This window comes from Giraffa tippelskirchi, chromosome 9, assembly GCF_054371585.1.
Source record: "Giraffa tippelskirchi isolate mGirTip1 chromosome 9, T2T-mGirTip1v1.2.pri, whole genome shotgun sequence".
Classification (NCBI taxonomy): domain Eukaryota; kingdom Metazoa; phylum Chordata; class Mammalia; order Artiodactyla; family Giraffidae; genus Giraffa; species Giraffa tippelskirchi.
The window spans coordinates 154,635,791-154,659,819 of NC_137283.1; the positions used below are offsets into that span (position 1 = coordinate 154,635,791).

Genomic DNA, 24,029 nt, shown 5'->3' on the forward strand with positions numbered 1-24,029 from the left:
CCCATTGTGACTGATCCCTCCTCTGGACAGTAAAAATTGCCTTCTGCATTCAGATACCTTTCTTTTGCTTTATTTTAGGTCCTTTCTTTCGGCAGCAGATTCTCCCTTGCCTTCCTTGAGCTCAGTTCTTGGGCTTCCTGGCCTGGTGGACTGGGAACAATCTATACACGCGTGGGAACTCTGGAAGTAGGTTCCATCCTGCCTTCGCCACTGGAGCCCCAATGTTTTCCAGACTTTGTGGCACCAAAGAGGGCCTGTGGCCTCTCTTATTCTGAGTGGGGTGACGCAGACTGAAGCCTTAGGACTCATGTGCATTTGATTTTTAGTGAAAAACAATCTGGTGTTGTCCGTCTGTTCTGTGTTACAAGGTGGCTCTGGCTTCATTGTGAAGATGGTCTAAAAGGGGGAGGAGAGAGCCAGGAAGAATGGTGAACACTCACTGCTGTTGTTTGTAAGGTGATTGGGTAGACGGGGCGCATAGAATGTGTGTGCGGATAATCATGGAAAGGCTGAACTTAATTAGTGGAAGTTTTAGGATGACTCATCTGAAGTCCGGGGAAGGAGTTCTCATCTATCAGTTGGTGACTTAGCGGTGGAATGTGCTCCCTAATAGAGCTGGGAACTTCCCATCCCTCCTTGTATTTAGGGAAAAGGGAGGGGTCCATCTATCAGGATACTGGAGATGGTTCTCCAATTGGAAGCGGGACAAGGCTTGATAGATGGATGATCCGCAGGGTCCCTTCAAAAACTCAGATTCAATTATTCTGAGTTAAACTGATTAGAAACCTTTCAGCTAAAACAGTTTCACTTCAGTCCACAAAAAGAAAATATTGTGAGAGGCAGACTTTAACACTTCTTAATTACATTGAGTTCTGGACAGATTACTTGTATTTTCCTAACTTCCAATATAACTCTTCAAAAACGTTGTAAACAGATATATCTAATGGTTAGTATTTATAAGACAGGATTTTACAAACATAGGTAGGTCCTATTAATAAATAATTTTTTTCCACTAAAATTTTTTATTTTAATAATACCTGATCTGAAACTCATTTTGTAGTTTTATTTCCATTGGTAGCATGATTTTTAATACACATTTTGTCATTTATTTAAATATTACCTATTACTTGGTATAAAATTTTCTATTTAGTTTCAAAATTTGGGATTTGGGGGAATTCCCTGGCGGTCCAATGGTTAGGACTCCGTGCTGTCACTGCTGAGGGTCTGGGTTCAATTCCTGGTCAGAGAACTAAGGTCCGGCAAGCTGAGCACTGCAACCAAAAAGAAAAAAAAAGATTTAACTCCGCAAATTTAGAATTTTACACATTGTCAATAATTGTTAAACGTCAAAGTGTATTTAATTTGGTTATGAGGACTTAGAGAAAAAAGGTCCTTTAAAGGAAAGATTTTTTTAAGAATTTGCTCTAAATCTTAGTTTTTATGTCACTTAATATTCGCTCATTCTTAAAGTAATAAACTGCTCATTGGGTTAAATTGTTAGGGCTTAATTGTTATGAAATGTAAGGTACCACTTGGAGTTCATAAATATTTACACCGTAAAATCTTTCATTTTCATGATAACTATCTCCATTAATTTTTTGTGTGTGTGCATTTGATGCCTTTGAAACACTTAGAAAAAGATTATATTATGAAATTTAGATGTGCTGTGGTTTTAAAGCAACTACATACCATGTTAGTATTGCATCTTGAATTACCTTAACATTGACTGTAGATTTTGTAGGCACCTCCAGTTTGCTTTTGAAAAGCTTGAAAGTTAATTTTGCTCTCTATTTTGTTCTCACTTAATGAATACAAAGTTTTTCATTGATTTACAGGAGCACTGTTTTCTTCTTAATCTACGTTTGTGAAGTTGTGGTTTTAAAGCAACACTTTACCATGCTAGCATTGCAGTTTGAATTGTCTTAGAGTTGACTGTTGACTTGAAAGGGGCTTGACTGTGGGCTGTTCACACATCTCTGTGAGGCTGAAGCAGCCTGGAATGTGCAGTGCTACAGGAGAACAGCTGGACAATTTCAAGTAGGAACTCCGTGGAAGATGTGCTTGGTGGGCATTGATATTGTGTGAATGGCTTATTTTAAATAGGTTTTAGAGTCTTCTGACACAAATATGTAGACTGCACCGGATGCTCTTTTTTAAAAAAAGTTTTTATTTTTACTTTATCTGTTTATTTATTGGCTGTACTGTGCAGCTTGCAGGATCTTAGTTCCCTGACCAGGAATTGAACCCGGGGCCCTCAGCAGTGAAAGCGTGGAGTCCTAACCACTGGACTGCTGGGGAATTTCCAAATGCTCTTTTCTTTGTCTGGTCAGCACCACTGCCATCATCACCATCATCTCCCATTCACTCACTGATTCATTCACTGACTCAGTGGATATTTACTGATTTATTGGGTATTCACCATGTGCCAGGTACTTTTTAAAGTACTAGATGTAACAGGAGACACTTAACAAGATCTCTGCTTTGCATTCTCCGGCAGGCCTTGGGTTACACAATCTGCATGTATTACTTTACTTAATCCTGACGACAGGCCTGTGAGGTAGGTAGTGTTATCTCCCTTTCGTAGATTGAGAAGCTGAAAAGTGATGAGTCTAATGTCACACCTCAGGGTCTGAGGTCAAGGAGGAGGGATCTAATGTCTGGGGCCTGAGCTGTTTTGCTGGCCCCTGGGAGCAGTGACTGGGTAGCAAAGGAATTCCACAGGTCAGTTGTGTGGGTTTCCAGTGTCACACGTGGGAGGTAAAACTTTCAAACTGTGGGAGTTTGGATGTGAAGGCCAGCCACGTACACTTTCACTCATCTCGCAGCTAATTCAGTCCCATTTGGTTTTAGAAACAGACTTGTTAAGATTTTTTGCCTTTTGATGAAATGGGGAGGAAGGCCACCTCAGGTAATATTTATTTGGATTTTAGGGTTTTCACATGAATGTTTTGCATGTTTCTTTTTCTTCTGGTGTGGCCTTCATCTAGGACATTTTTGCAATGGCATCGCTCAATTCCATGTCTTTCCAGCCCATGGACTTCCCCGACGGCTCAGACGGTAAAGCGTCTGCCCACAATGCGGGAGACATGGGTTCGATCCCTGGGTCGGGAAGATCCTCTGGAGAAGGAAATGGCAAACCCGTTCCAGTACTCTTGCCTGGAAAATCCCGTGGATGGAGGAGCCTGCTGGCTGCAGTCCGTGGGGTCGCAAAGAGTCGGACACGACTGAGCGACTTCACTTCACTTCAGCCCACGGTATTTGAAGTATTGCTTTTCCATCCTGATGAAGGAGCAGACTAAAAGCTCTTTTCGCACGTCAGCATATGTGGAGGTGTGTGGAGGTTTGCCTCATTTGTGTTATTTCCTCAAAGGTGGATGTTTATATTTGTGAGAGATTATTCTATCTTTGGGGATCCTGTTTGGATAAAAGTAATTTATGTTTTTAGCCTTCATTATTACTATTATACGTGTGTGTGTATACCTATGTGTGCATAGTCATGTCTGACTCTTTGCGACCCTATGGACTGTAGCCCACCAGGCTCCTCTGTCCATCGAACTTTCCAGTCAAGAATACTGGAGTGGGTTGCCACAAGCCCGCATCTCTTAAGTCTCCTGCATTGGCAGGCAGATTCTTTATCAACTACACCTCCTGAGAAGGCAGTATATGTGTGTGTGTGTTTATGTTTTTTTTTTTAACCAGATGAAGCCGTTAGAATTGACTATAGATTATTAATAAAAAGTGATGCTTGATGGGATATTCTTTCTGTATCATTGTGTGTTTGATGTCAGAAGTGAAGAATACAGTAGGAATTGAGTTTCTTGATTTTTAAGTGGAGAGATTATTTCTGAGAGTTCATATTCCTTCTTTTTGTTCTTGACTTACTTTTATTGTTATTGTTAGTTTAATTTATTGGGGGTATAGATACAATGTTGTGTTAATTTCTGTCACAGAACAAAGTTAATCAGTCATATGTACTCATGTATCCCCTTGCTCCTGGATTGCCCCTGTCCCAACATACTACTTTTAAAATTGTATTCTTAATGTTAGTTTTTCTGTAACTACTTATTGATTAACTACTTATATCTTCTTATATTTTTATTCTAGATAGACATTATTATCCACCCCATTTTATGGTGAGGGTAATGGGATTTCATTTCAGTTCAGTTGCTCAGTCGTGTTCAACTCTTTGCGACCCCATGACTGCAGCACGCCAGGCCTCCCTGTCCGTCACCAACTCCTGGAGCTTGCTCAAACTCATGTCCATCGTGTCAGTGATGCCATCCAACCATCTCATCCTCTGTCATCCCCTTCTCCTCCTGCCTTCAATCTTTCCCAGCATCAGGGTCTTTAGAAGGCTTCTAAGTCACTAGGACATGAATTTCTAACTCATGTCCCCTGTGAAATCTGAGATATTTCCACTGCATTTTATGTTTATTAAACATTTCTTATTAGCTGAAAGTTTTTTCCTTTTTACCAACCTCTTCTATTTCTTCCTCCTCCATCCTGGCAGCCATTTTTCTACTTTGTGAGTGTGTTTGTGTCACTTCCTTCTAACCTTTTATTAAGAATATCTGCAAAAATATAGAAAAGTTCAAAGAATTGTATTGTGAATAGTAGACCTAGACAGCATATTAAAAAGCAGAGATGTAGCGACATTACTTTGCCGACAAAGGTCCATCTAGTCAAACCTATGGTTTTTCCAGTAGTCATGTATGGATGTGAGAGTTGGACCATAAAGAAAGCTAAGCACTGAAAAATTGATGCTTTTGAACTGTAGTGTTGGCGAAGACTCTTGAGAGTCTCGTGGACTGCAAGGAGATCAAACCAGTCAATCCTAAAGGAAGTTGTCCTGAATATTCATTGGAAGGACTGATGCTGAAGCTCCAATACTTTGGCCACCTGATGCGAAGAACTGACTCACTGGAAAAGACCCTGATGCTGGGAAAGATTGAAGGCAGGAGGAAAACGGGATGACAGAGGATGAAATGGTTAGATGGTATCACTAATTCAATGGACGTGAGCTTGAGCAAGCTCTGGGAGTTGGTGATGGACAGGCAAGCCTGGCGTGCTGCAGTCCATGGGATAGCAAAGAGTCGGACACACCTGAGCAACTGAACTGAATAGACCCATAACTTGAATTCTACTCTGTAACTGTTAACATTTTGCTATGTTTGCTTTTACATGTGTCGTTTTGCATTATGTCTTTGAGGACATAAATTTCTTTAGTAATTTACATAATGCTCAGATCTTTGCCAAGGAATTCAGTTTTAGATGACTATTAATGCATATATCCTGTTATATTATAATATTATGTCAGAATGAAGCATTAGAAAGATAAAGTCTAGGTTTTATGATGTGGAAATATGCTGGGTTTTGTAATTTTAGGATGAAGTATTAAACTGAGAGTATTTTGCTGTAGTTGGACAAAGTCTCAAGAACTTGAAAAATCTAACATAGTTTGAAACCCCAAGTGATTCTATAAATTCATAGAACTAAAGTTACTTGGGTGACCTCAGTGATAAAAAATGGAATCAGACAATGCAAACCCGTTGGAGGTAAGTCAGTCTTTTGGATAGTTCTGACTTAGAGTGATCTATGTGTATAAAATATATCAAAAGGTCAGAATTGTCTAAAGAATAATAGGGATACAAAAATATTTCCTTGCAATTAATTGTTCTTCTGATATGTTTTCCATCCTCAGAAACATATTCATTCTGATATGATTCCCTTTCTCTCCTTTGTATCAAGGAGTAGTTGTTCTGTCTTAGGGTTGTTTGGGAGAAACATGCTTGTTTTCTGTTGGCTGATGCTTTACTTTTTGGGTAACAGAAATGACGGTGCTGGATCTAAAGGAATAGGAACTCAGTGACTTAAACTGCACCCTTTCTTCTTTTGTATTTACCTAGACTTTTTTTTTTTTTCTAATACGGACACAGGTCAAATGAACGTTTTGGGAATTCCCATGTTTTCTGTTATGTGACTTGGCTTCTGTGGCAACCTTCTGACTTCAGTCCCAGGGCTTGTGGTTACTTGGGTGGCAGGTCTTGGCTCTGCAGTGGCGTGGCCTTAAGCAAGTCACTTGAAGCCTTGTTTCTGATGAGGGGCTTGGAGACGGAAATTTTTTATTCTTCTTTCTCCACCAGTACTAAAAATTCCTTGGTTCTGTGTTCACTAATATAAATTTTTGTGGAGGTTAGATGGCTTTTTATAACTATTGGGCTAATGACTTTTTGGATGGCTCTTATTATGTGTCAACTAAGATTAGAAAGTATATCTTCAAACATGTATTAACTACATGGAAACTGTATGGAAACGTAATTCAGTCTGCATGTGTGTGAGTGTGTGCCTGGGTGTGTTGATGTATGTATGTGTACATAAATACTCATTTTCTTATGCAAGATAAGGAATTAAAAGCTCATGTGTCTAAAGTAGAATCTTGTCTTGAGTATTACTTAAGAATCTTGTCTGTGGCATGTATGGATCCATTCATATTTTTTTTGAATAGGTCATTTTTAAAAAGATATTTGTTCTTTAAAATATATTTATTTGGTTGTACTGGGTCTTAGCTGTGGCTGATTGGATTTTTGATCTTTGTTGCTGCGTGTGGAATCTTAGTTGTGGCATGTGGAATCTTACATGCGACTTATAGTTCCCCAATCAGGGATCGAACCTGGACGCCCTGCGTTGGGATGGTGGGGTCTTAGCCACTGGGTCACCAGTGAAGTCCTTCATTCACACTTTCTATGAGAAGTGCTTTCTTAAAAAAAACTGTTGTCATGTGTTTGTCCAGAATAACTTGGAAACCTCTGCTTAAACTGTTTTCTTCTATGGACTATAATTTCAAAACTTGAAACTTAAAATGGAAAATCTTACTGCAGAGATGGAATTTTGTTCTTTCATTCAGCACCTCCTCCCCAATACCTCACCTTATCTTTGGGAGATTCTTGAAATGGGGGATCTTTTTTCAAAAGTACAGCAAGACTTCAAAACCTGTGAACCTCTGGTTTATCACTTTTTTTTTTAAGGACAGTTGAATGCATTTTTTGGAGAAAATAGCCGCCTTTTGGAATAACAGGGACTTCCAGTGTAAGGCACTGTAGTTTTCAGCTCTCTGGAAAACGAAGTAACTCCAGCAAGGCACAGAGAGTGCACACCCTCTATTTTGCAAATCACAAAATGATTTTGAAGGGCTGCTCTTGAGGCGGGGTTTTTATGGCCGACATTCCAGCTGTGGTTTTGGAGACAGAATGTTTACTACCGCTCAAACACCAGGATGGTAGGTGTGTATTCTTCCTGCCAAAGGGCTTAAAAAAGCAGCTGAGGCACCCTTCGAGTGAGTAAACCTTTATTCAGCAAACTTGGGAGCCGCGTTCCTATGGAACTTTGGTGGTAATTCTGGAATGCAGGGCCCACAGCAGCGCAGTCATGGGCGAGCCCCGCGGCTCCAGGCCTGATGGCAGGCTGTCCTGGCTAATCGCTGCCGGCAGCCCATGGAAAACCACTTTCTGGTTAAGCCTGCATCATACTCTTCCACCAATGGAAAAAATTGAACATGATGAGGGTGTGTAGCTAGCAGACAAAAATATATCCAGCATTGCACAGGATCTGTTTTTAGCTCTCAACGGCTGAGCATTTGAAGTGTTAGAACCTCGTTTCCTGCCTTACCATGGGCAGAAAGAAGAGGGAGTCCGTGGATGTATAGAGAGACCCTAATTAAAAGAGCCTGAGAAGCACTGGTTACATCCAGAGTTCTGGCAAAGGTAAGGCTATAAATGCTCATTTCCCCGCTTTTGCAGTTGAGGCTTCATTTTATGTGTGAGAGATTGGCGTTTCTCAAAATATTCCTTTTTATTTCATTGGGAGCTGACTTTTGTTTCACATGATTTTGTACTTGGGTGGCCCACGTTGGTGAGCACAAGGGAATAGTCCCTTTCAAGCTGGAGTGTGTGGATGCTTTTATACACCTATTGGTGATTGATGGCAGTTTCCCCATCCTGTTTTACTAATGAACTCTCCCAAAGTGGATGGGTATACGCTGTAGGAATTTCTTTTTCTGATACGTCAAGGAAGTTCAATTTCTCAGTCTTATCATGTTAAAGCATTAATGGCCATGACCTTATCTTTACCAGTTACTTCTTTCAGGGCCCAGGAAGAAATGAAAATGTGCACAGAGATTATATTTTACAGTTTCCTGGTTATTACATAACTTTATCAAGCCTTACTTTGGAGCTGAGTAAGCTCTTTTGTTGAAGAATTTCTTTTCAAACTTGTAATTGGATGTTCACTCTTTATTCATGTTTATCCTTAACTTTTCCTCAAACTTTCTGAAAAAGAAATAGAATCCGTTGTAATCTGTGTGTGTGTTGGGAGGGGAACCTTATTCTAAGTAGGAGACTGATTCATGTCATAATCCCTCCGAGGTGGCTCATTCATTGGGCATTTGTCTGAGCACTGAATTTATCAGCAGGGATAGAGGGATGGATTTGGCAGAGTACTTCTCTCAGCTTTACGTTAATTTGGCCAAGCATGTAATTCTCAGAAAGTTGGTAGGTGGAGAGATAGAAATAGGAAGCTTTATTGAAGTCACTGTAAACTTGGAAGGTTATTTATAGAATTTCTGAAGAGTCAGTGTGCTACAGAACAGCTACTGGAGTTTTCTTTAACACGTTTGCAGCGTTTTACTGTGGCCCTCCATCCATCACACTCAGGAATTCTGAAGTTTTATCCTTTCAGTAGAGTGACGCTATGAGTTATTTCAGGGCGGGTAATGTGTGAGCCTCTTCAGTGGGTGTCTTCCTTTATAAAGAAGTGTTTTGGGGATGCAGGAATGTTAGTATTGCCCAAGTAGGTTAGAATTAATAGGGATGTTGGTAGAAATGTAGTAATAAAGGTTTTCTTTATTACGCTTCCTTTGCATGTAGAAAGTGAAGCTTTGACAGGGCTGGCAACTGTTCAGAGCAGGGAAGGAGGAAGCCCCAGTTGCCTTCTTGTGTAGTCACGTTAACACTTGTCAGCCCCTTGATTTTCACCAGAGCTTGTAGACAGAAGCTGATATCTGTTGAAGAGCCTTCTGACTCTAATCCATACCGACGTGGTGTTTTGAAGGCAAGCAGATAATACCTTCCTTTCGGTACTTTTAGTGCAGAAGGGAGTGACTTGCAAAGCCTTCTCCTTACTGCAGGCCTGGTCTGGGAGGGTTGGAAGTGCTAGATAAGGGCTGGGCTCCTTGCCAAGAGATTATCCTTCCGAAGTGGTCCTTCACTTAACCACTAAGTAGAATAGATGATGCTGTCTTGGTGGTCCAAGATTGTGTTTGAGAAGAGCCATGTTGCCCTTTCCCAGAAATCTGAAGTTGGTGCAGGGTGCCTACAGCCTCTCCCTACGACAGCTATTGAATGGATGTGGGAACAACACAGAGAGGAACTCACGCTCCTTAAATATCTGCTGGGGCACTTCTCCGTGGCTGTCTGTGCCTCCAGGTTTAGCCCACTTTGTAAGATTAATTTACATAGAGAAAAATAAATAAATCTGAGCTCAGACTCCTTAGCTCAACTGTGAGATTAAAGAAAAAGCGTTTTCTTTTGACGGAACATTCAGAACAAGGGTCTTTTTGGACACATTAAATTGAAAAAAAATTTTCTATTAAGCCCTTAGAAATGTGTTTATTGGTTGCTCTGGGTCCTTGTTGCTGTGTGCGGGCATTCTCTAGGTGTAGTGAGCGGGGGCTGCTCTTCACCGTGGCGTGGGGGCTTCTCATTTCGGGGGCTTCTTATTTCGGTGGCTTCTCTTGTTTCAGAGCACAGGCTCAGTAGCTGTGGTGCACGGGCCTAGTTGCTCATGACATGTGGAATCTTCCTGGACCAGGGATCAAATCCATGTCCCCTCCATTGGCAGGTGGATTCTTATTCACTGTACTACCTGAGATGTCCTGGTTGTATTTTTTAGTTTTTAGTGATAATTTGTGTTTGTCCTTTGAAATTGTGTACCTTAAATAAAGGCCAAGGTAAAAATGGCTTTACTAGAAAGACTTAAAAAAAAAAAAAAAGGATAAAGGTATAGAATCAAAGGAACAGCAATAATATAAGAGACAGGGGAAATAAATAAAGTAGATAAACCTGAATTTTTGACTATTGATACACCTGGATTTTTGACTCATGATAGGTACTAAACATTGTATTTATAGTAGTTTGAGTTTTGGTAATGGTGTGTTGAGTGTCTTTTGATTATTCAGTTCCATGTTAGATGGACTCCCAAATGCTAGGAGGTGTTAATGTCAGTGTCTCAAGGACTAGATCTCAGACTCTTTTGTTAGCTATTGATAGTCTGTGGTATTGTGGAACTGAAAAGGACCTTAGGCAGTTTTTCAAATGGGAAAACAGAAAACCTACCAAACTGAAATGGCTTGTCCAGAGTTACTGAGATGCTTAGTTGCTGAGCTGGGATGTGGGACCAGTTGTCTTGTTGGTCTTTCTTTATGCTGCCTGCTGATTTCATTGGGAATGTTTTGGCTCATCCTAGTGGTGCAGTGGTAAAGAATCCACCTGCCAGGGCAGGACATGCAAGAGATGATGATTCAATCCTTGGGTTGAGAAAATCCCCTGGAGGAGGAAAAGGCAAGCCACTCCAGTATTCTTGCCTGAAAAATCCCATGGACAGAGGAGCCCAGCAGACTACAGTCCATGGAGTCGCAAAAGAGTCAGACATGACTGAGCATGCAGCATGCACACGTTTATAGTTCATCTTGATACATCTTTATAAATTGATAGAGACATGTATACATACATGTATGTACACATACACATATTCATCTGTTTTCCCCCTTCACTTCCTTCCTGTCTCTCTTTAACTTACATACCTATTTACTTACCTACTTACCAAACCAGACAAGCTTAAAGCTATAGTCAGAGACAAGACAAAGACTTGTTTTTCTTGGATCCTAATAAAATTCAAAGCCATGCACTCAGTCAGTGGTCATCATTCCCATTAACTATTGCCAGAAAGAATTTTTGGTGCCCATATATTGACCTATGTGATAAAGCTTTGGCTAGACTTCACCTGTCAGTCTGTTCTTGTTTTGGCCTTAGATTAAGATGGTTTCTTCCCTGATCCCATTCTGGTATAAGACTGCCGTTTTCCTTCGTTCTGTGCCTGATAAGAGAGGCTCTGGGAGGGAACAGAAGACAGCAGATGGACTTTAGCCTTGGTGCCAAGGTAACGTAAGGCCGTTTCGGAAAAATAAACTTTACATGTGAAGTGATAGACTAGGTTATCATTTTGTTCTAGGAAAGGGATGTGGTAAGTGCTACAGATAGTGTCAGGAAGAAGTCAGCCCAGGGCGTTCCTAAACCTTAAAGATAGGTTTAGAAATCCTGGGTATCTTTAGGACAACACTGGAAAGTGATAATGGTCCCCATCCTGTTTTTGTACTTGACCATGACACATCTCTTGTTGCAGAATTGTTAGAGTAGGATTGCTGAGATGTAAAGAGCTCAAGAGATGTGTGGAGTGTAGGGGCTGGGAAGGACAAAATCTGAAAATCCGTATCATTCAAGCCACTGAAAAGAAACTGAGTGGATAGACTTGTTTTCAAGTCTGTGGCCACTTGTGGAAGGTGGAATGACAAGTGAAAAGAAGCATTGTTCACAGACAGTCATAAGCCAGGAAAATCCATGCTATCAAGAGTGAGTAAAGAACTCATAGTGAGTAAAGAACTCCATGGAAGCAGACACACGTTCATGGAATGCACACTGTCACATACGTGTATCTGCATATATATTGTGTTGAGGGTTGATAGGACAATCACAAATGGATCAAAAGTTAAGTACAAAACAGCAAACCCCCAAACTCAGAAGTAACTGCAACCTGGAGAAAACCTTCACGATAAATCGTCAGAGTTCCTTACTAGAGTTGATGCCCTTTTGTCCTGGTGCCTTATCTCACATGTATATTATTAGTGTTTCTCATATGCTTTCCTGAAGTCTCTCTAATAGTGCACGGTCATGGCTCCAGGGTCCATTCTCTTTCTGGTGCCTGAGCAGCCCTGGGAGGAAGACTCCTTCCCCTTCGGCTGATGAAGGACCGCGCAGGTCTCCCCTCTCTCCTGCCACAGCTGATTCTCTCCAGTCACCCCCATTCACGTGCTGGAATTTCTCCTGAAGACAGACAGATGGACGCACCCACCTACCCACCCACCCATGCTCTTTTGGATTCCTAGCAAGCATGGGATTCTCTGTTCTTCATGGTTGAACTCCTGGCCAAGTTGTCTCTATTCACCATCTTCAATTTCATGGACCTCATCTTCAGACTCACGTCAATTCCGCTTTCTCCCTGGACCTGCTCAGGTCAGGTTGACTGAGAGCCTCCACGTTGCTAACTTCAGAATGGCTCTGTTCTCAGTCCTTATTACGTGAACCATCAAATGCTCACAGTCTCCTCCCTGAAAAGCCTTTTTTTCAGTGGGGCTTTGTGGGCAACATATTTTCTTGGTTTCCTCTTTTTTTAAACAGCTTTTTCATTGGTCGATAATTGCTTTACAGTATTGTGCTGGTTTCTGCCAGGTACCAACATGAATCAGCCATGGTCATACATATGTCCCCTCCCTCTGGAACCTCCCTCGCATCTCCCACCCCATCCCACCCCTCTAGGTTGTCCCAGAGCCCTGGTTTGAGTTCCCTGAGTCATGCAGCACATTCCCACTGGCTATCTATCTTACACATGGTAATGTGTATGTTTCCATGCTTCTTTTTCAATTCGTCCCACCTTCTCCTTGGTTTCCTCTTAATTGGATTCACTGGCTGCTCCTCCTGTGGCTCCTGATTTCTTGGCCTTTTGGTCCTGGGCCACTTTGGCTTCTTCTCTTCGCTTGGTTTACTTATTCCCCGGGGGAGCTCATCCGTTGTGTGTTTATCACACATCCTCATGTGGGTTTGCATCCTCATGAGAGGTTTGCACCCAGGCCCATCTCTTCCTGGAACTCTGGGCTCCTAAAGCCCAGTGTCCACTCAGCATCGGCACTTGAACGTCCAGCGGGCATCCCACCTGAGATATGCAGAACCTACCTCCTCATCTCCCTTCCAACCTCTCTGCTCTGTCTTCCCCATTCTGGGGGCTTAGACTGGAGATAGATCGTGGTGGTGTTTTTGGCTGTGCTGCTCACTCCCATTCACCTGGGCCTCCCATTGGCTCCCCTTTCACCTGTCTCCAGACTCCCCACAGGAGTCTGCCCCCCATCACCTCTGACCTGCAAGACCCTCCCAGCCTGAAAGGCCCCGGCTTCCCCCTTGCTGCCCGCAGTCCAGATCAGCCTCTTGAAATATACCCCATGAGGAGGCACCTCTAGTCACAGCCCTCTAATAGTGCCTTTCCATCTCGGTGTGGAAGCCAGAGTCCTTACGGTGTCCCTTAGGGCTGGTCCCTGTGGCTCCTTGCCCATCTCTGACCCCTCCTGCTCCAGCCATGCTGGCTGCTGTGTGTCCTCCACTCGGGGCAGTGGTACCTCTGTCTTCGGCTTCCAGTGTTCGTTCTTTCCCCAGAATCTGCACGGTCTCCCCCTCCTGCAAGTCCTTGCTTAAATGTCACAGTCATGAGGTCTTCTCTGCTCCCCTTTCTGAATCTGTGGTCCGCCTCCCCCGTGTTACCCATTTCCCCCATCACCCTTTATTCTTTTGCCCTGAAGGAGGAAATGACAACCCACTCCAGGGCTCTTGCCTGGAGAATCCCATGGACAGAGGAACCTGGTGGGCTAGAGTCCACGGGGCCACAAAGAGTTGGACACAACTGAGTGTCTGAGCATGTACTTACTCACCTTCTAATTTATTTACTGTCAGGGTTTATTGTTTAGTCTCCCCACTATAATATAAGCTCCATAAAAGGGATTTTTTGGGGAAGAGGTGTATTTATTGCTATATTCCCGGTCGTAGAACAGTTCTAGCACAGACTAGGTGTTCAGGAAACATTGATCACATTATTTAGTGGAAATGTATCCTGGTTAAGATACCTGATGATGTAACTAAAGCACCTAAGTATGGTAAATATCATGGAGCCCCTATATTTTATCTCAAAATGTAAATTTCATATTTTACTTCATGATCTATGTTTCTTTATTATGGCAGCAATGTTTAAATTAGTTAGCATTGGATGAAATGGGAACTTCAGGAAGATTCCCCCTTGATTATTCTGTGTACCGCTCCCTCAATCCCCCTACCCAGCCAACACACATACATAGTCTTGGTTGTCATGTCCCACCCCCACAGCCTTCAGGAGGTATATTCTAAGTTATACTTAAAACAGTGACCATGCAGCTTACACTATCAAGAAAACAAAATTCTCATTTGTGAAGTGTTCTTGTTAGGCAGTAGCATAGAATAAGTACATTTGAACCTGCCAGCTCCTTAGTTAACTTAATATTTCAGTTCTTCATTTCATTCTCATGTCCCGGTCCCCAACTGCAGAAGCCTTTGCTTCCTGGAGAAAGGGTACCCATAGGGAAAGGTATTTATGAAAGGGACATGAGTCACAACCATTCTTCTTATAAGAGGAGCCTGAAAGTTAAGTTGGACGTTTTAAAAAAAGATATGGAGGGACTTCCCTGGTGGTCCAGTGGTTAATATTCCACGCCCCCAAGGCAGGGGGCCCGGGTTTGATTCTACATGTTGCAACTTAGAGCCGGCACAGCTAAATCAATAATAAGTAAATATAGAAAGATATAGAATATTTTGTAATGTTACTAGCTAAAATCTTACCAGGTTTGCTTTGAATAATACATGTCTTATGGAAAAGTTCAGCAGTGATTGGTTTAATTTTATCTTCAGGCCCAAGAACAACTTATATTGTGGCTTTCAGATACAGACTTAACAGAAATGAATGCTTCAATCAGGCTGTAAGCCGGATGGTAGTAAAATAGTTACACATTTATGAGGGTGAGAAAAGCCCCTGTTTAAATGAGGGGAAAACTGTGTGGTTTAAGCCTGTTCATTTTTTAACTTAAATGGAACAGTAATATAATGAAGAAATACTTTGCCAAGAATAACCTGGTACACTCACCAAGGTATATTTTGGTCACAGAACATGACTGAGGTTCAGGAGCACGATGCCTGCTTCTGATTTGCAGACGCACGTGCCGCACAGGCAGGTCTCGGAGTCAGTGAGAGGCTGTGTGTTTACAGCCCGGGGTTCTGATGCCTCTTCTTCTGTTTTCATCTTGGTGTGAATCTTGGGAGGTGCCTGCCCGTGTCTGAACTCGCTGGTTGTAGAATGGCTCGTGTTCCTTATAGTTAAAACAGAGAGGTTATTTAATAAAAGTCATGTGAACAACTTTGAATCCCATATTCATAAAAATTCCAAGAGAGGGTTATTTAAAAGTCGTGTTAACCATTTTGAGTCTTGAGCATCTTTGCTTCCGGGTGTCACCAAAGCAGTACCAGGTCTATAGAGATCAGGCTGTTGGCTAAATTTTGGATGAGACTTGCACGCTTGGGAGACAAACACAGAGAGGAATTCAACATGTGATACTAAAACAGAAAAAGAGAAATATCAATGCTACCCTGCTAGAAAGAGCATGGATGGAAATGTGTGAGATGCATTTTGATAATTTCTGAAAGAAAAATGAGAAAAAAGGTTTACCTTTAGATAGATTATTTAGACTATATTATTATAGTCTATTTAATATGTAGACTGTATTATTTTAGGCTATATTAGTTCTGTAAATTTTTATGGAAAAGGTGATTTAAAAAAAAGAAATAAACCCTGCAATATTTTCAGTTTCTGTGATGGCTCAGATGTAGCTGGGCCTCTCAATTCACTGACATTCCAGAAACATACCAGTAATATTTGTGGGACTGTTGGACTCACCACATCTCTCAGAAACTCAATGCCGTTAACGTTGTTGGGAACTTGCTTATTGATTCTACAAATGTTTTCATGTTAATTATTGCATCCCCTTCCTACACAAGCTAATAAGCCTTCTGGGGAAGGGTTCCGATCATAAGTCACTGTTATTTCTCTCCAGTACCCAGTACATGGGGGCTTCGGGGGATGTATAGGTGTGTCGGCAAAAATTCATGCTGAACTGGTAAGTAGAACCCTTCTTTTACTTCAGTTCCCCAAGTTTCCATCAACACTAGAACATTTTCTTTATTTGCCAATGCTGCCTCCCACATGAATCTTTGAGCTATTGCTTGCTGGGGACTCCTTCCGAGATGGTGTCCCAAAGTGTGTATAGGAGATGGCTCACATGTGATGCTGCTGGGGATGGGAAGGGGATGGCGTGAAGGTGAAGGTGATGGGCAGTGACCAGTAAGATCTCCCCCAGCCTCCTCACTCTCATCCCACCTCCTCCTCTTATCTCTTGCTCCTCATCTCTCTCAACATTGTCCCTGACACTTATGCATAGTCCTTGCTGCCCTGTCACCTTCCCTGAACAAGCTGGGGGCTTTCTCCACCCAGTCCACTTGTTGATTCGGTCACTTGCGGGTTCAGTGGGTGGCCCTGGAGTGCCCGTGTCTTTGGACGTGCCCTTTTCTATTCCTTGGATCGCCTTCTCTTTCTTCATCCAGCAGAATCCCACACATCCTCTAGACCCAGTTCTCTTCTGACTTTTTTAATGGGGTCATTTTTAACTTTAGTAGGAAGGAATTGAATGTCCAATGAAGGTTTGTCTTAATTTGTAGCCTGTAGAAAGGTGAAGACCTCACGTGTGGTGCTCAGGACTGCGCATCCTTGATGGAGAGTCCTTTTCTCTTTTGATCTTCTTCTCTCAGGCTGAAGTGTTTGCCTTGGGTTATGATTTGTTGAATGCTTAGAGACTTTCTAGACCTGGGTTTCTATTGGATCTTATCAGAATGGATGTGTCATTCTGATGAAAGTACCACTTGGCAGTTTTATAAATCATTGTTTTTGAGCTCTTTTTTTGACCATTACTCAAGGAGATGTAAATTTAATTCACAACCCAGTGTATAGGCAAACACATAAGCATGCAAAAAAAATTTAGTGTCATAGGACAATTTTTACCCTTATTGGGATGTAATCCTCTTTTTTCTTTCATATTCCCTGCTCCACTTCCATCCTATCCATTTAAAAATACTGGTATCAAATCATTGCATAAATTTCATGACCCAACAATGGGTCATGAACCCTTGGACAAACACTTCTGTTAGCAATGCTGCAGATGTTAATTTTTTCTTTTTTTATAAAAACAGATGTGAGTGCTGAGACACTGCTTGTGATAAATTGACTTACTAAGGTGATGAACTGTGCAAAAAGCTGGGCTGTTGTCTCTGTGGGATTTATTGCTTTTCCTCTACTGAATACCAGCCATGCTTGTCTTCTGAGGTCCTATTCCGGGCACCCCTTGCTGCAGATTGGTTTGTCTTTTCATCTGTTAATATGCATTTGGAAGGAGTCCTGTAGAATTGAAACAGACCCAGTGGGACTCCACAATGGATGCTTAGCTTTCAAGGCCTTAGGAGCAGTCTGTATTCTGCCCACTTTATAAGGATTACTCTCCCCAAGCACTATTCCTATGGAGATCAGATGTTCCTTTCGCCTGCATCTTCATACAAATTGGGGTCAAGTTTTCTTAAGATTAGAAATGAGTTCCTTCAGGTCCTGTTACCTTTGCATTCGGAGTGCAGCTCATGGACCCAAGATGGCAGAAGCAAGTTTGGGCCATATTGACAGAGTTTGTTAAGTTTAGGTCCTTAGTTTCAGTGCTGTGGTTTTAGATGTTTAGGCATATTTGTTCTTCAGTTTCAGTGTTTTTAATGAGACAGGCAATAAAATTTTAAGGCAGGGTTTCTCATTACCAACGATGTATGGAGCCAACTAATTCTTTGGTGTGGGAATTGTCCTGTGCATTGTAAGATGTTTAGTAGCATCTCTGAACACTGCCCCCTAGATGCCAGTGCCCCAATGTGACAACCAAAAATGTGTTTCGAGATAGCCAAATGTCCCCTGGGGACCAGAATCGTAGTGGTTGAGATCAGCTGGGTAAGCATAATGCCAATTGTTCAGTGAGCACTTAGGTTATTTTCTTACATTTTCTAACAGGTAATACTTCTTACATTTTCTAACAGGTAATACGGGTACATGACTTGTGTCACTGCCTTTTTTGACATTTGGCATGTCTGACAAAAAGTTTTATGTGCTGTAACTATTGGGGAATTGATCAAAATCAGATAAATCCTAAGACTGGAACTTGAAAAATTCCAAGTTTATATGTGTGTGTGTGTATATATATACATATATATATCATGTATTAATAGTTAACAAAATGTTTGAACCAGCAGGCTGTTATAATATCGACATTATAATGCACCAAGTTAAATTTATAACTAAAAATAATAGTACTGTATATTAGTGTTTGCATTTCACAGTTTTTTTGGGTGGTTTCACATGTATTTCTACATTCGATTCTCAACTCACGAAGTAGGTAGTACAGCTATTTTTATCCTTAAGTTGCAGATGGGGAAAATGAGATGCAGAAAGCACAAGTAATTTACCCTGAAACTCACATGCTGTTTAAGAGCTGGAAGCAGGGCTTACACTTAAGTTCTGTGACACAAACCAGATTGGGATCCTGAGGCTTGTCTCCTTAATGATTGAAGCTCTCCCTGCCCCCACAACCTCCCACCCCTAAGTAAAGGGAACTAAGTAGATATTGTTAGGGTTAATGGTGCGTCCTTATCTTTTATTTTTCCAGCTCTTATCAGTATCTGAAATGTTTGCCTTGTCCAGTGATGGGGTTCCTCTTTCATTATAAAAATCTTTCTGAAATTATGTGAGAAGCCTTATTGATATCTCATGGTTGGGAGAACTTGAGCACCCCTTAACCGCCTCGCCCAGCCATAAATCTGGCTTTTGTGCAGAGTCCCCACGCCTCTGTTCTGCTTGCCACACCAGTCAGCCCCCAGCCCTCCTCACAGCACCATCTGGTCCGCTGGGGTTGCCCTTGACTTCCCTGTGGTCGCTCCATCTGGGCAGTCGGTGCAGGCGGAGACAAAGCAGGGCTGGAGGAGTTTAGCTTCCTTTGCTCTAAACTCTATACTGTGTGAAAGTGGAGACGCTGGCATTTTTGACACATCAGTTCAAGACCAAGCTCAAGGCGAATGAAGAAAAGGTAAATCTTGAATTTCCTCCTAAAAGATGCTTTACTGTGAGCTTCAGTAGGTCACAGTGGTTGCTGGGATTCTGATGACATACTTGTGAAATTCCTCCACATTGATGGGTGTTTCTGGGGTGGTAATGGATTGCAATTTTAAAAAGTTAGTTCAAATTAGGAGTTTGGGGTTAATATACACACACTATTATATATAAAATAGATAACCAACAAGGTACTGAATAGCAGAGGGAATTATACTCAATATTTTGTAATAACCTATAAGGGAAAAGAATCTGAAAAACAATATGTGTGTATCATGTATATATATATATGCATGTATGTATTCATGTATATATACATGAATTGTGTATATATGAATCATATGTGAATCATATATATGTATATATGAATCATATGTACTTTGCTATATACCTGAAACTCACACAACATTGTAAATCAATTATACGTCAATTAAAAAAAAGAAAAAAAAAGTTCCATTCTTATTTGTGATTATAGCTTAAAAAGCTACATAGCACGTTCATAAGGTTGGGGATTGGAAGGGAATGCAGGCGACAAAATACAAGGGCTTTTTTTTTTCAGGGTCAGGAGATTGTGATCAATTTTTTAAAGTCCCAATATTTTATGATAATTATAAAAAAATAATTGTAGAAATAAATGTACACACAGCATAGGATATTTGTGTAGTATATGCAGCCTTAGCACTATTTCATTTGTTCCTAAGTAACTTCACTTAAATTTTCTCCTGGTCAGCTGTGGGTCTTGTGGTACGTTAGTATACCTGATCTGTATTTATGCAGGTTATGTACCCAGTGTGTATGTTTTTATCTACAGGAGGCTTTTAACTATTTCTTTTCCTTTAAAAAAAATTTCACAGGAAATCTGTCATTTTGATATTGTCAGCCTGCTTTCTATTAATAAAAATTTTTTTAACTTGAATACCATAAAATGCTTTTAGTAAGGGATTTCAGAGACTCAGGGTTGCAGAAAATCTGACCTGTTTATTCTCTCACCTTCAGACAAAAGTCCCAGCTGAAACTTGACAGATAAATATCTGTTCAATTTGCTAAACTCCTCAGGGACAGTTCTAAAGTTTTCCTCAGAGATTACCCTTCCCTGTCAATAAATTCCTTGTAAATATTAGATAAATTCTTCTTGCCACAGTTGAGGGCTGTTTTCTTTCTGCAGGAGTGATTGGCCGGGGATGTTGAACAGCTGGTCAGCATCACCCACGTGTCACAATGCACATCATATCCGCTTTTGGGCTTTTCTCTAGGCAGGACTGTGTTCATTCTTGAGACATGGCCTCATGGATTTATACACCAGTCTTTCAGCCAGTTCCTGTTAGGATGATTCCTGCCCATAGTCTGTGCCCAAATCAGCCTTCTAACATGTGAAGCTACTTTCATTCAACAGGTATCAATTCAATGCTTCTGTGAGATCAAGATGTAGACCTTCACGGATCAAACCTTGAAAAGGACAGGGTCCGGGGCTGTGTGTTTTGAAATCGGACATGAAATTTTAAATTAAGCTATTTAACTTTAGAAGGACTCAGACAAGGTGAGGTTACAGTCTGCTGCAGGGGCATAAGCTTCCAGCCCCAAGCCATTCTGCACCTTTGAACACCCCTCCCAGCCCCCACCATCTGTGTGTGTCCTTGAGTGGCCGACACAGCGGGCCCCTCTTCCAGTGGCAGCTTTGTGCCCATGGGTTGGCGGGCTTGAGTGGTGCTGTGTGTGCGTCTTCGAGCATGTAACCCTCCGATCAGAAGGGCCTGGCAAAGAGTCGCTGGGAGACTTTCGCCTGTGGGTCATCACCAGACCTTGGCCTTGCGGAAAGTAAGCAAGCACAAAGGTTCACTCCCATCAGCTTGTTGTGGGAGCGGCAGCTGGGAGCTTCTCTGGCCACTTTCAGCTTCTACTAAAATGTAGCTGAAAAAAGATGACTCAGGTATTGAACTTTCAGAAGGTAGGGTTCTGATGTTCCAGCTCGCATGTCAAATGTGTCATGGGTAACTCACTCAGTGGATCTTCTGCCTTTTAGATGTTTGGGAGAACTGCCCATGGAAAGATATGATCAGTAATGGGCTGGGTACCACTTCAGACCTCATTGGTTAGATGCTGGCTTCAGTCTTTATAGACTCACATGAGTGATTAGATTTCCTGCTGATGCCTAAGTGGGAAATCTTTTTGACTTTTTTTTTTTAATTTAAAATCTCTGTGTGTGGATCATCCTAGATAGATTTGTGTCTTTGGCTTTATTGGTGATACTTATATCTTGTACCAATGCTTTGTGAACTTTAAAAGTCACCATCGAACTGTCCAAAGAGGCTATACAAGTGTCTAACAAGCCATGAAAAGATGTTCAACATCACTAATCATCAGGGAAGTGTAAATTAAAAGCACAGTAAGATATCATCTCATACTATAGGATGGCCACTATATAAAAAAAAAAAGAGGAAATCACAAGTGTTCATGAGGATGTAGAGAAAAATTGGAACCTATACACTTTTGATGGAAATGTAAAATGGTTTGACTGCTATGGGAAACAGTATGGTGGCCGCTCAAAAAAATGAAAAATAGAAGAATCATATGATCAAGCAATTCCACTTCTGAGTATACACCCCAAAGAATTGAAAGCAGGATCTCAAAAAGATACATGTATACCTGTGTTCATAGCAGCATTATTCAAAATAGACAGGAGGTGGAAAGCCGTTTCTAAGGGTTTTTTTTTTTCAGATAAATGGATAAACAGAATGTGAATAATGGGATATTATGCAGCCTTAAAAAGGGAGGAAATTTTGACACATGCTACAACACAGAGGAGCCTTGAAGACATTATGCTAAACGGAAAAAGCCAGTGACAAATGGCAAATCCTGTATGATTCCACTTGCATGGTGTGCCTAGAGCAGTCGGATTCATAGAGACAGAAAAGAGAATGGTTGTTACCAGTGGCGGGGGAGATGCAGGAGAGAGTGAGGTGAGGAGTTTAATGCAAGAGGTTTAGTTTTGCAAGATGAAAAGAGTTCAGGAGACGAATTGCATAACAGTGTGAACGTATTTTACATTACTGTCTGTCCACTTAAAAATGGTTCAGGTGGTAAACGTTATGTGCATTGTACTGCAATTACAAATACAGTTTTGTTTTGTTTTTTTAAGAGGAAAAAGACCACTATTGAGCCCTCACTGCTTTGCTCTCTCTGTCTGCGGAGAAAATAAAGGATTGTGTCCCAACCGTGAACACAGCCAGGTGGTAGCACGCCCATCTTCCCCTCAAAGGTGGGCTTCCTGCCTCTGGCCTCGTGCAGTGAGGCCCACGCATGTGCTGGAGAAAACCTTTTTCATCTCATCTCTGGGGTCGGCCTCTCTGACAGACGTTATTTTAGCCAAGGGCTATTTCTCCGTGACTGTACATTTTGGGTTTGTTTTCGCTGCTTCATCTAATGGGGAACAGTGACCTGTTGTTGCTGTGTTGGGACGCTGCTCCTGTGATCTTGCCGGGGCAGCAGGCCTGGGAGTTGTTTTCTGAGCGGTGGTGACAGATGAGCTGTGACTCGGCAGTGCGTTCACCTGCTCTCCCCCGAAACAAAGGCGTGCATTTGCCTGCGGACAGAGTGAAAGGCCTTTCGCAAGGTCAGTGGGGGCGGTCCTGGCTTCCTTCACGTCTTCCAGACAACCCTGATGAATCACGCAGCTCACAGACATGCCGTTTATTATTTTCACAGCGATTCTGGACACCCATTGTCTCTCCATGTAATTTACATTAAGCCTTCCTTTTAACTTTTGGGGGACTGAGTGTAAAATGCTTGACAGAGTTTTCTCCTGTTTCTGTTTTTCAGGATCATTTCATGGATCCACTGCCCGGACTTACTAACCACGCTGCCTTGCTCCCGGGACCCTGTCAAGTCGACTGACCATTAATCTCCCTCAGTGCACAAACCAGACTGCAGGTGAGTCCGCCCATGGGAGCTGTGGTTTGTTTCCAGTACCATGGCTGTATTAGTGACGGTTTAATTATTTTTTCCCATTATCTGTGTTTCAAACTGAGTTTGATCATTGCCCCCAAAGAAACGTCAGCCCTTTTGACTTTTGTGGCTGTACATTCTTACGTATGAAAGAATGGAAATTAAAAACCTACTTCATGTATTAGAAGTAGGCAACCCACTCCAGTATTCTTGCCTGGAGAATCCCATGGACAGAGGAGCCTGGCGGGCTACAGTCCATGGGGTTGCAAGAGTCGGACACAACTGAGTGACTAAACGTAACCTCATATATTAGAAACGTAACTGGAAGCATCATTTCCGACTTGCCTCAAACAGTGATACATTGGTTAGAATAAAAAAAAACAAAACTGAGGAGGTGGGGTGGTTTGGATCTTCCCCTGGAATTTGGCTTAACTAACAGACTCTTTAAACAAATTTGAGTTTTAAAGGAAATTGGAAGAATCTAAGTTTGAGGTTTGTTTTTTGGTGTTTTTTTTTTTTTTGGATTTTGGATGCTCACATTCTTTTTTTTTTAATTAAAAATTTTTTTTTAATTTCTTTGTAGGATGCTCACATTTTAACAAGTCAGCTTCAGACTTTTCTCTTTCATCAGGTTTTGAAGTGAGGATCCTTAAAGTCTTTAGAAAAGCACTAGAGATTAGTTTCATTAAAATGTTTTTCTGTCCCAAAGGAGAGCTTTTATTTTCCTCCCCCTGTTTTTCATCTCAGCCTAGTTTTTGAGAACTTTTAGTCTTTATCCTCTGAGGTATGCTATTCTGTATGATATATGAAAGCGCCAACATAGTACAGTACCCAGAGTCATGTTACTACAAATGTGGTCACTTTTCAGCAGTAACCACTTATATTGGGGTGCAATATGAGCTCTTCCAGGAGTTTATGTATAAAGGAAAGATGTCTTTGTGGTCACTGAA

At 41.6% G+C, this 24,029-nt stretch overlaps 1 protein-coding gene and 1 long non-coding RNA gene across 39 annotated transcripts in view; one reads left to right on the forward strand and one right to left on the reverse strand.

Annotated features, from left to right (window-relative positions):
• The window catches only part of TIAM2 (TIAM Rac1 associated GEF 2), a 230,158-nt gene that overhangs the window by 91,983 nt on the left and 114,146 nt on the right, over window positions 1–24,029 (forward strand). For 10 of the 37 annotated variants that reach the window (XM_081529176.1, XM_081529172.1, XM_081529185.1 and 7 more), the window contains exons 1-2: window positions 20,411–20,674; window positions 22,954–23,064. The gene's annotated coding sequence lies outside the window, so the exon portion shown is untranslated. Of the gene's footprint in view, window positions 1–20,410; window positions 20,675–21,852; window positions 22,095–22,953; window positions 23,065–24,029 lie in introns of those variants that run through there. The other 27 variants (XM_081529171.1, XM_081529186.1, XM_081529177.1 and 24 more) reach the window with 5 other exon arrangements.
• On the reverse strand, window positions 1,061–20,338 carry LOC145521134 (uncharacterized). 2 transcript variants are annotated; one of them, XR_014065159.1, is made up of 5 exons: window positions 20,128–20,338; window positions 15,371–19,228; window positions 15,043–15,265; window positions 11,056–11,163; window positions 10,438–10,598 (listed from the first exon to the last, which is right to left on the reverse strand). It is a non-coding gene; the product is annotated as an uncharacterized LOC145521134 (long non-coding RNA). The 2 variants fall into 2 exon arrangements; XR_014065160.1 differs by lacking the exons at window positions 10,438–10,598; window positions 11,056–11,163 and adding an exon at window positions 1,061–1,271.